Source organism: Podarcis melisellensis, assembly GCF_964234715.1.
Source record: "Podarcis melisellensis genome assembly, chromosome: 9".
NCBI lineage: Eukaryota > Metazoa > Chordata > Lepidosauria > Squamata > Lacertidae > Podarcis > Podarcis melisellensis.
The window spans coordinates 52,837,544-52,845,533 of NC_138541.1; positions in this window are offsets into that span (position 1 = coordinate 52,837,544).

Below are 7,990 nucleotides of genomic sequence, written 5' to 3' on the forward strand. Positions count from 1 at the left end.
GAACAAGCTGGAAGCAATATTCCTTTAGGTAGAAGGTAAGAATTAATGACAATCCTTTCTTTAGATCATTTGAATCTGTCTCTTGGCCCCAGAGCTTGCAGTGAGCCCCTTACACTAACTTTTCATTCTATTTTGCATCCATCCCAAGTGCCTTACTTAAAACTCAGTGGCCTTGCCCCAGTCTACTTTTTGCCCTCATTTTCCATTACAACACTGCCTGTGATTCTTTCCCCTCCAGTGCTGTCTTACAAAGCTCTCTTCTAAACAATTCTACCTATGTTTCCTTGATGTCTGTAACTTATCCAAGGATGCCTGCATGATGTTACTTCAAATCCTTCCTCTGTACCACCCATTTTTCCAATAAGTCATTGGCCCCTAACCCCTTGCTGCCTATTGTATATGCATGTACGCATCTCTGGCCTCTCAAAATACTGCCTACCAGCAACCTGTTTTTTGCACAGTTCTCTTTATTAAGTATCATGTAATTTGAGGGTGCTAGATAATCATTGCTTGAGACTACTTGCTTATGGCCAGTAACTTGTACAGTGGTGCCCCGCTAGACGAATGCCTCGCAAGACGGAAAACCCGCTAGATGGATGTTTATAGGGTTAACAAAACCCTATAGGAAGGATTTAAAGAAAAAGGGCCTAATACAGCAACTGATGAATCTGAAAAGCATTGTGCTTAAATGGTTTGGTCTGTTTCTTGATTTGGCGTGAATGTTTGCAGATCAGTGGATTTAGTAGTTGCCAAGTGATAAATGTCAATGTGTGAACTAAGTATTTGGAGTCAAAGTCTTTGGAATTGCAGGCACTAGATTTTCCCCTTTTTAGCTTTGCCCTCTTAAGGCTGGTGGTGCTTTAAGTGGCCAACACAAAGGGGTAGAGTAATTCTCTCTTAAACCCAGAGGCGAGAACGCAGCTTTCCTCTGGATCCTGTCGGGAGGAACAAACATAAGAAAATACTTGTTAAATGTCTACTGCGATACAATGATCTATCTTGCTCTAGAATTGCTGTGACTGATGTCAGTGGCATTTTAAACATCGGCCCATTGATTTTGTACTTTCTTGATAGTTAGGAACATGTAAAACTTTATAGGATGTAAAAGTTAAGATGGATATATTCTTTTAGGAGATGCCTGGGCGGTTATCCAGAGCTTTGAGCATCCCTGACAACTAGGAAGACCAAGCATCTGGGTGAGTACTATGAACAGCTGCAGATGAATGGATTGTAGATGGTTCTGTAGAAACTGCAGGTGTGGCAAGGGAAGATTCATTCCTCTGGCTGACATTTCATTACCAAGTAAAGAAGAGGCACAATGCAGTAGCCTGTAAGAACAATTATTTCTGTTTGTGCAGTGGAACTTTTCCCTCCCCGTTCATGCCCCATACTAGAGAAATTTTGAAACCATGTGAGAAAACAAAAAATATTGGGTTGGTTTTTTGGTTTGTTTGTTTTTAATACATAGTCCTTCTGCCCACCCCATCACCCTTTACAAATCAAAAGTTACTTTGTTACTTGAGAAACAAAAGTTTTATTTTACAGTGGTACCTCGGGTTACGAATTTAATTCATTCCAGAGGTCTGCTCTTAACCTGAGGTACCACTTTAGCTAATGGGGCCTCCTGCTGCTGCCACGCCACCAGCAAATGATTTCTGTTCCCATCCTGGGACAAAGTTCTTAACCCAAGGTACTACTTCCAAGTTAGCGGAGTCTGTAACCCAAACAGCCAAGGGACCACTATATAAATTTTTTTGCCATAGCATTACCATGTTTGGTATATTAAAAGTAGTTTATTCAGATGATAATTACAAATTGAATTTACTTGTTATTTTGTTACAAGTAGAACCACAACACAAGCCTTTGATCAATTTCAGAATCTTTCTGTTCCTCTGTACTTTCTCCTACGAGAGGACAGAAAGCGACCCACCAACCTTGCTAACAAAGGGAAGCCCACAAAGAAGGCACTGAATCTTCCTTTTGTGTTAATGGCAGTGCTTCCTAGTGGCCAAAATGCATCTTGCTCTTGTCTTCAGTGTACAAGAAATGCAGCGGTTCTCAACCTGTGGCTCGCGACCCCTTTGGGGGTTGAACAACCTTTTCACAGGGGTCGGCAAGCTTTTTTGGGGGTGAGCTCCTCTTCCAACAATCTCTGCCACTCGCAAGGGCAAGCACAAGAGGCACGTTTAGCAGAGCGGCGGTGGCACAGGCGGCAGCATGAGTGGCAGCAGCAAACCTCAGCCACACGCAGCAACCACTCGTCCATTGGCCAAAATGGATAACAATACAAAAAATAAAGCTGTAAAATCAAGGCAGGTGTCAACACTGATGGCATTCACTTATGCCCATAAGTATAGCCAACTGATGTCTGTTTTAGCCTAACGTTTCCTCCTGTGCTACTTTTTTCTACTTCCAGAGTTTCTTGCACCCGGGTCCCACGCTTAAATTAAACAGCAATATGGAAAGATTCTTTAGTTTGGCTGAAGACTTTGCAGCGGAGTTCCTGGAGGTTGTGACGACGGAGGGCTACGTTCCACAGCAGGTCTTCAACTGCGACGAGACCGGGCTGTTTTGGAAGAGGATGCCCAAAAGGACTTTCATCACTCAGGAGGAGGCCAGGCTGCCTGGCCACAAGCCCATGAAGGACTGTCTGACCCTGCTCTTCTGTGCCAACGCAAGCAGCGACCTGAAGATCAAGCCCCTGCTGGTGTACAACTCGGAGAACCCACAGGCCTTCAAGAAACACAAGGTCGACAAGGAGCAGCTGAGTGTCATGTGGCGATCCAACAGTAAGGCTCGGGTCACACGTGTGCTGTTTGTGGACTGGGTCAATCTTGCTTTTGGCCCTGCTGTCAAACAGTACCTGCTGGACAATGACCTGCCACTGAAGGCTTTGCTTCTGATGGACAATGCTCCTGCTCATCCTAAAGGCCTTAAGGAGGACTTGTTGGAGGAGTTCAGCTTCATCAACATCATGTTCCTGCCGCCTAACACTGCGCCACTGCTCCAGCCGATGAATCAGCAGCTCATCACCAATTTCAAAAAACTCTACACCAAGGAGCTTTTCAGGCGATGCTTCGAGGTGACTGACTGCACCAACATCACCCTGCGGGAATTCTGGAAGGACCACTTCGACATTGTCATCTGCTTGAAGATTATCACCACGGCCTGGAACGGGATCAGCCAGAGAAATTTGAATTGCGCTTGGCGCAGCCTGTGGCCGGACTGTGTGGCACCAAGTGACTCTGATGCACCAGAGTCAACAGTGGTGCAGGACATTGTTTCCTTGGGGAGGACCATGGGCCTGGAGGTCACAGAGGAGGACGTCTGCGAGCTGGTGAAGGAGCACGACCACGAGCTGACCACCCAAGAGCTGGTCGAACTGCAGGCAGAGGCTGCGCAGGAGCGGGCCTTGCTGGAGGAGGAAGCAGCTGAGGAACGGCTGTCCTCCAAAGGACTGAGGAACATTTGCCAGAAGTGGAAAGATGTGCAGGCTTTTGCACAACGGTACCACCCTGACCAGGACCTGGCACGTGACCTTGGAATCACTTTTGATACGACGGTCATGTCGTCTTTCAGGGAGGTGCTGAAAAGGCGGATGAAGCAGCAGACCATGGACAGGTTCTTCAGCAAGAAGCAAAGAGTGTAAGAGGAACCTTCTTCGAGTTGTCCCCCAGAGTCTTAGAAAATGTATGTACAGTAATTTTTAGAAATTTAAATTATTGTTCCTTCAATTTTTGAAATGCTCTTTACAGTATGTGTGACTTTAAAGAGCACTTAATAAACTCTTTTTGTACGAAATTTGGCTTTGTTTGGTTTTTTTTTTACCATAGGAACGCATTAATTGATTTTCAATGCATTCCTATGGGAACCCGTGCTTCGCAAGACGAAAAAACTCGCAGAACGAATTAATTTCGTCTTGCGAGGCACCACTGTACTAGTAAAAAGCAAGATCTTGTTGAGGATGACTAAGAAGAAGTTGATGAAGAAAGGAGCCGCAAATACAGAAAACAAGATGAAAGTTATTTGTATTTTGGTTTCATTAGTGTGAACAATGAAGAGCACCCACAGTGTGTTTTGTATTTGAAAATACTCCCTATTGGATGCATGTTGCCTTGCAAAATGAAACACCACTTAGAAAGTGTTTATAAGAATGAAGTGGGTAAACCAATGGAATATTTCTCTAGAAAACTAAGTCAGGTGAAATAATCAGTATTTAATAAACAGGTTACCATCCTTTAGTAAAGCTCTTTTAGCATCCTATAAAGTAACCTACCAGGTTGCAAAATGTAAGAAACCCATACAATAGCAGAAGAACACTATTTTTATGGTCTCTACTATGGTTGGAGTATCCTCTGACAATGCAGTCGGCCACCAAATTCTAGATTTAGAAGAGGGTCTTAATGAGCAGCTTTTAGAAAAAATGAGGAGGAAGGACTTTGATTTGCAGTTCGATGTGTCCACTGATAGCAATAGAGATGCTCATCTAACCTGTTACGTGCGGTTTGATGATGATCTAAATGAAATGGTGGAAGATATTTTTTGGTAAGGACATAAATGTAGGAGTAGCAGGCAAAGATTTGTTTGGAATTGTAGACAACTTCATGACAGTAAATAAAATAGACGGGGCTCATTCTGTCAGTGTGCGCACTGATGGTGCTCATTCTGTGGCAGGCTGTTACAATGGCCTAAAAGCACTCATTCTCAGCTGAGCCCCTGATGCAGTTTATACACATCATAAGGAAGAACTTGCTTCTCAGCATTTGAGTGCTGATTTGAACAAAGTCCTTCAAAGAGTGCTAGATGTGGTTAACTTCATCCAAACTCAACCTCAGAAAGCTAGATTTGTCAATAAAATGTGTTGAGATGGCCACTGACCATACGGCTCTTCTATTTTACAGTCGTACTTGATGGCTTTCCTGAGGAAATGTATTAACTGTTGTTCTTGAAGTTACTCAAGAAGTCTATTCTTACCTTGACCAAGAAAACCATTCCAGTGCTAAGTGTTTTCTGGAGGCAGACTTCTTGCTAAAAGTTGCCTATCTCTCTGATATTTTCAAAAAGCTGGACTTGTTCAATAACTCTTCACAAGGGAGCGAAACTCATTTGCTTAGACTCACTTGTAAAGTTTTGGCCTTTGAAAATAAACTTCTTTGGAAGAGAAAAACTGAAGGAGGAGGAATGGACTGCTTCCCAGTTCTACAGCAAGAGAGATACTATTTCACTAATTAGTGGACATTTAGCTCATCAGTGCCCATTTTGATAAGTACTTTTTTGAAAATGGTGTCAGGTTTCAGTGGATTCAAGATCCCTTTGGTGCTGATCCTCCTACATATTTAATACTGTAGAAGAGGAGGAACTGATACAACTTTCATCAGATGCTACACTAAAAACAAAGCTTATAGACACGCTAGTGCCAAAATTTTGGACTTCAGTAAAACAGGAGTTCCCAACATTGAATAACAAAGCACTAAAGATAATGATTAATTTTGCAACATCCCATCTATGCAAGTCTGGGTTTCCAACCATGGCTGTCATAAAAAGCAAGTACAACTCAGGATTGGATGTGGAGAAAGAAATAAGGGTAGCAGTAAATATTGGTGCCAATATTTGAAAAGCTGTGCAACAATAAGCAAACTCAGGTTTCTTGCTAATAAAAAAGACTGACATTTCATGCGCCTTGTGTTTTTACTGAACCTTTTTTCAAAAAAATGAAGACAAAATGGTTTATTGTATTATATCAGTGTTTCAAAATGCAGCTTTGTATCTTTTTCCCATTGGTATATTCAGATTTTCTTAAATTATTTTTTTATTTAAATTTGTTTTCAGTTTTCCCCAGCTTACAAAAATAATATTTAGCAAGGCAGTGAATGACTCGTGATTTTAAACAAAGCTTTTTCAAAGCTCTACTGCCTAAACGTTAAGCCTTAAAAATGATAGCTAAAACCACTAAATGATGAAACAACACAAGTTTTAACCAGATACAGGGGAATCTCCACTTGCACACAATCTACATGTGCATTTCTGTGTGCACACATTCTGAAAAGGGGTGGGGGAGTAGAATGGAGCTGAGACAGTGGGGGAATATTTCAATAGTTTCAGGCGAAAGGTTCAGTGACTATTTTTAATGATGCCATAAGTAATGTAAGGGAGAGCTGCAAGAGATACTGGGAGTACGGTATTTATTACGCTTTGCTCATTGGTGAGTTCGTTCCAAGACATTCTTTTTTCCTCTACTATACCATATCGATCTTTTAAAGGTGAACTAGTAACTAATAGCCAGCCCTAAGTGTTTGCCATTTTGATAAAGATTACATCCAAGCACAGCCAGTTTAGCTCTAAACAAGAGTGGTGTAGATCTTGAAGATACAAAGTTGCAGTGCTTGAACTTTAATTGAAAGCCAATTTATTAGTTTAATGTCACACATTTCCTCCCATTTGGCGGTGTCCAACAATATAAACGCCACATAAAGCCAACTTGAAATACAGCCAGAAATGCCTGGTTAAGAATGATGTTGCTTCCTAAAGTCTAAAAGATAATGTGAATTACTGAATAAAGAACACCCCACAGTCTTTTTTTTTGGGGGGGGGAGCATCACAGAAAAGTCACTGCACCTTATACTCGCTGCCTTTGCTTAAGGAGGAAAACCCCCTCCCTTGCTTTATCTTGGAAGCTGAGGAACTACAAATGCAATCAGGCATTGATAAACAGTAGGGGTGGCCAACTCCCAAGAGACTGTGATCTACTCAGTTAAAAACTGACAGTGATCTACCCACTTTTTGGGGGTTCAGGCCAAAGTAGTTGAGTTTTTTTAGGGAGTAGCAAAGCCCCATTTGGGGGGGGTGCAGGGCAAAAATGTTGAGCTTTTTTTAGAGGAGCCAAAGTTGTTGAGCAGGAGCTCAGCCTACATTCAAGTAGGACCCTAGCAGAGACACATGCCTGAATGGCATGTTCTCTCCCTTCTGGTCATTCGGGAGCTTCAAAAGCTTTCTTCTGCCTGAACATCACAGCGACTGATGCCAACCGACACTGGCACACTTAGGGATCTGCAGAGTTTGCGCAGTTGCGTAACAGACCTCAGCAACTCAGCGTTTTGGCTAATCTACTTTATTTACATATACACACACACAGAGAGCACTGCAACATGGCTCCCTCTCTAGCATCAGATAGCAAAGAGAAAAAGGACAATAGTCCCACTTCACGAAACACAGTAACACAAACATCCTTTCTCCGTTGCTTCCCACTTTGTGGAGTCAAAACATACCACGTCATGTGAAAGACAACAATCCCATGACTGCATTCATGGAGCAGGAATTCTAACATCACGTCCAGTGATCTACCAGTAGATCAGGATCTACCTGTTGGACATGCCTGATATACAGCATTAAATTGCTTTGGTGCTGGAAAACATGGCTTGATCTCATGTGCTCCTTCTGCTACAAAGATGTTGGAAGTGTTTGCTTCACTTAACTACAGTGGACCACTATCCAAAAACAGACGAACACTGGAATTTACATAATGATTTGTCCAAGCAAGCTAACTTCCAGCTGGTTTGTGATCCTGGCACATTTGGATAAACCATAAAACATGCTGTATTTCCTGGTTACGTGTTGGCTTGCCAGAAGCAGGTTCATACACACAATGCCAAACTGGTTTAGTGTTGCATCTGAGCCCACCCCATCCTCTATAAAAGGCTAGAGATCAAAGTCATTATCTTCATTTTTTTTCCATTTGTGGTTGGGATGAAAGCACTAGGAAAAGGTATGGCAGAAAGCTTTTGCTGAAGTATCAACAGTCCTGAAACTGGTTGTCTCCAGATGCAAAATTAACCCTTATTTGACAGTACACAAAGAACTTGTCATATTCTGATTTGTGGAACCTTGATGAGAAGTAGCTAAAACTTTACAAGACACAGACTATCTCACCATTGAATTTTGGTATCAAAAGGTGTAGCACATAGAAAAGTTAACACATCAGCTCAGGACTTCC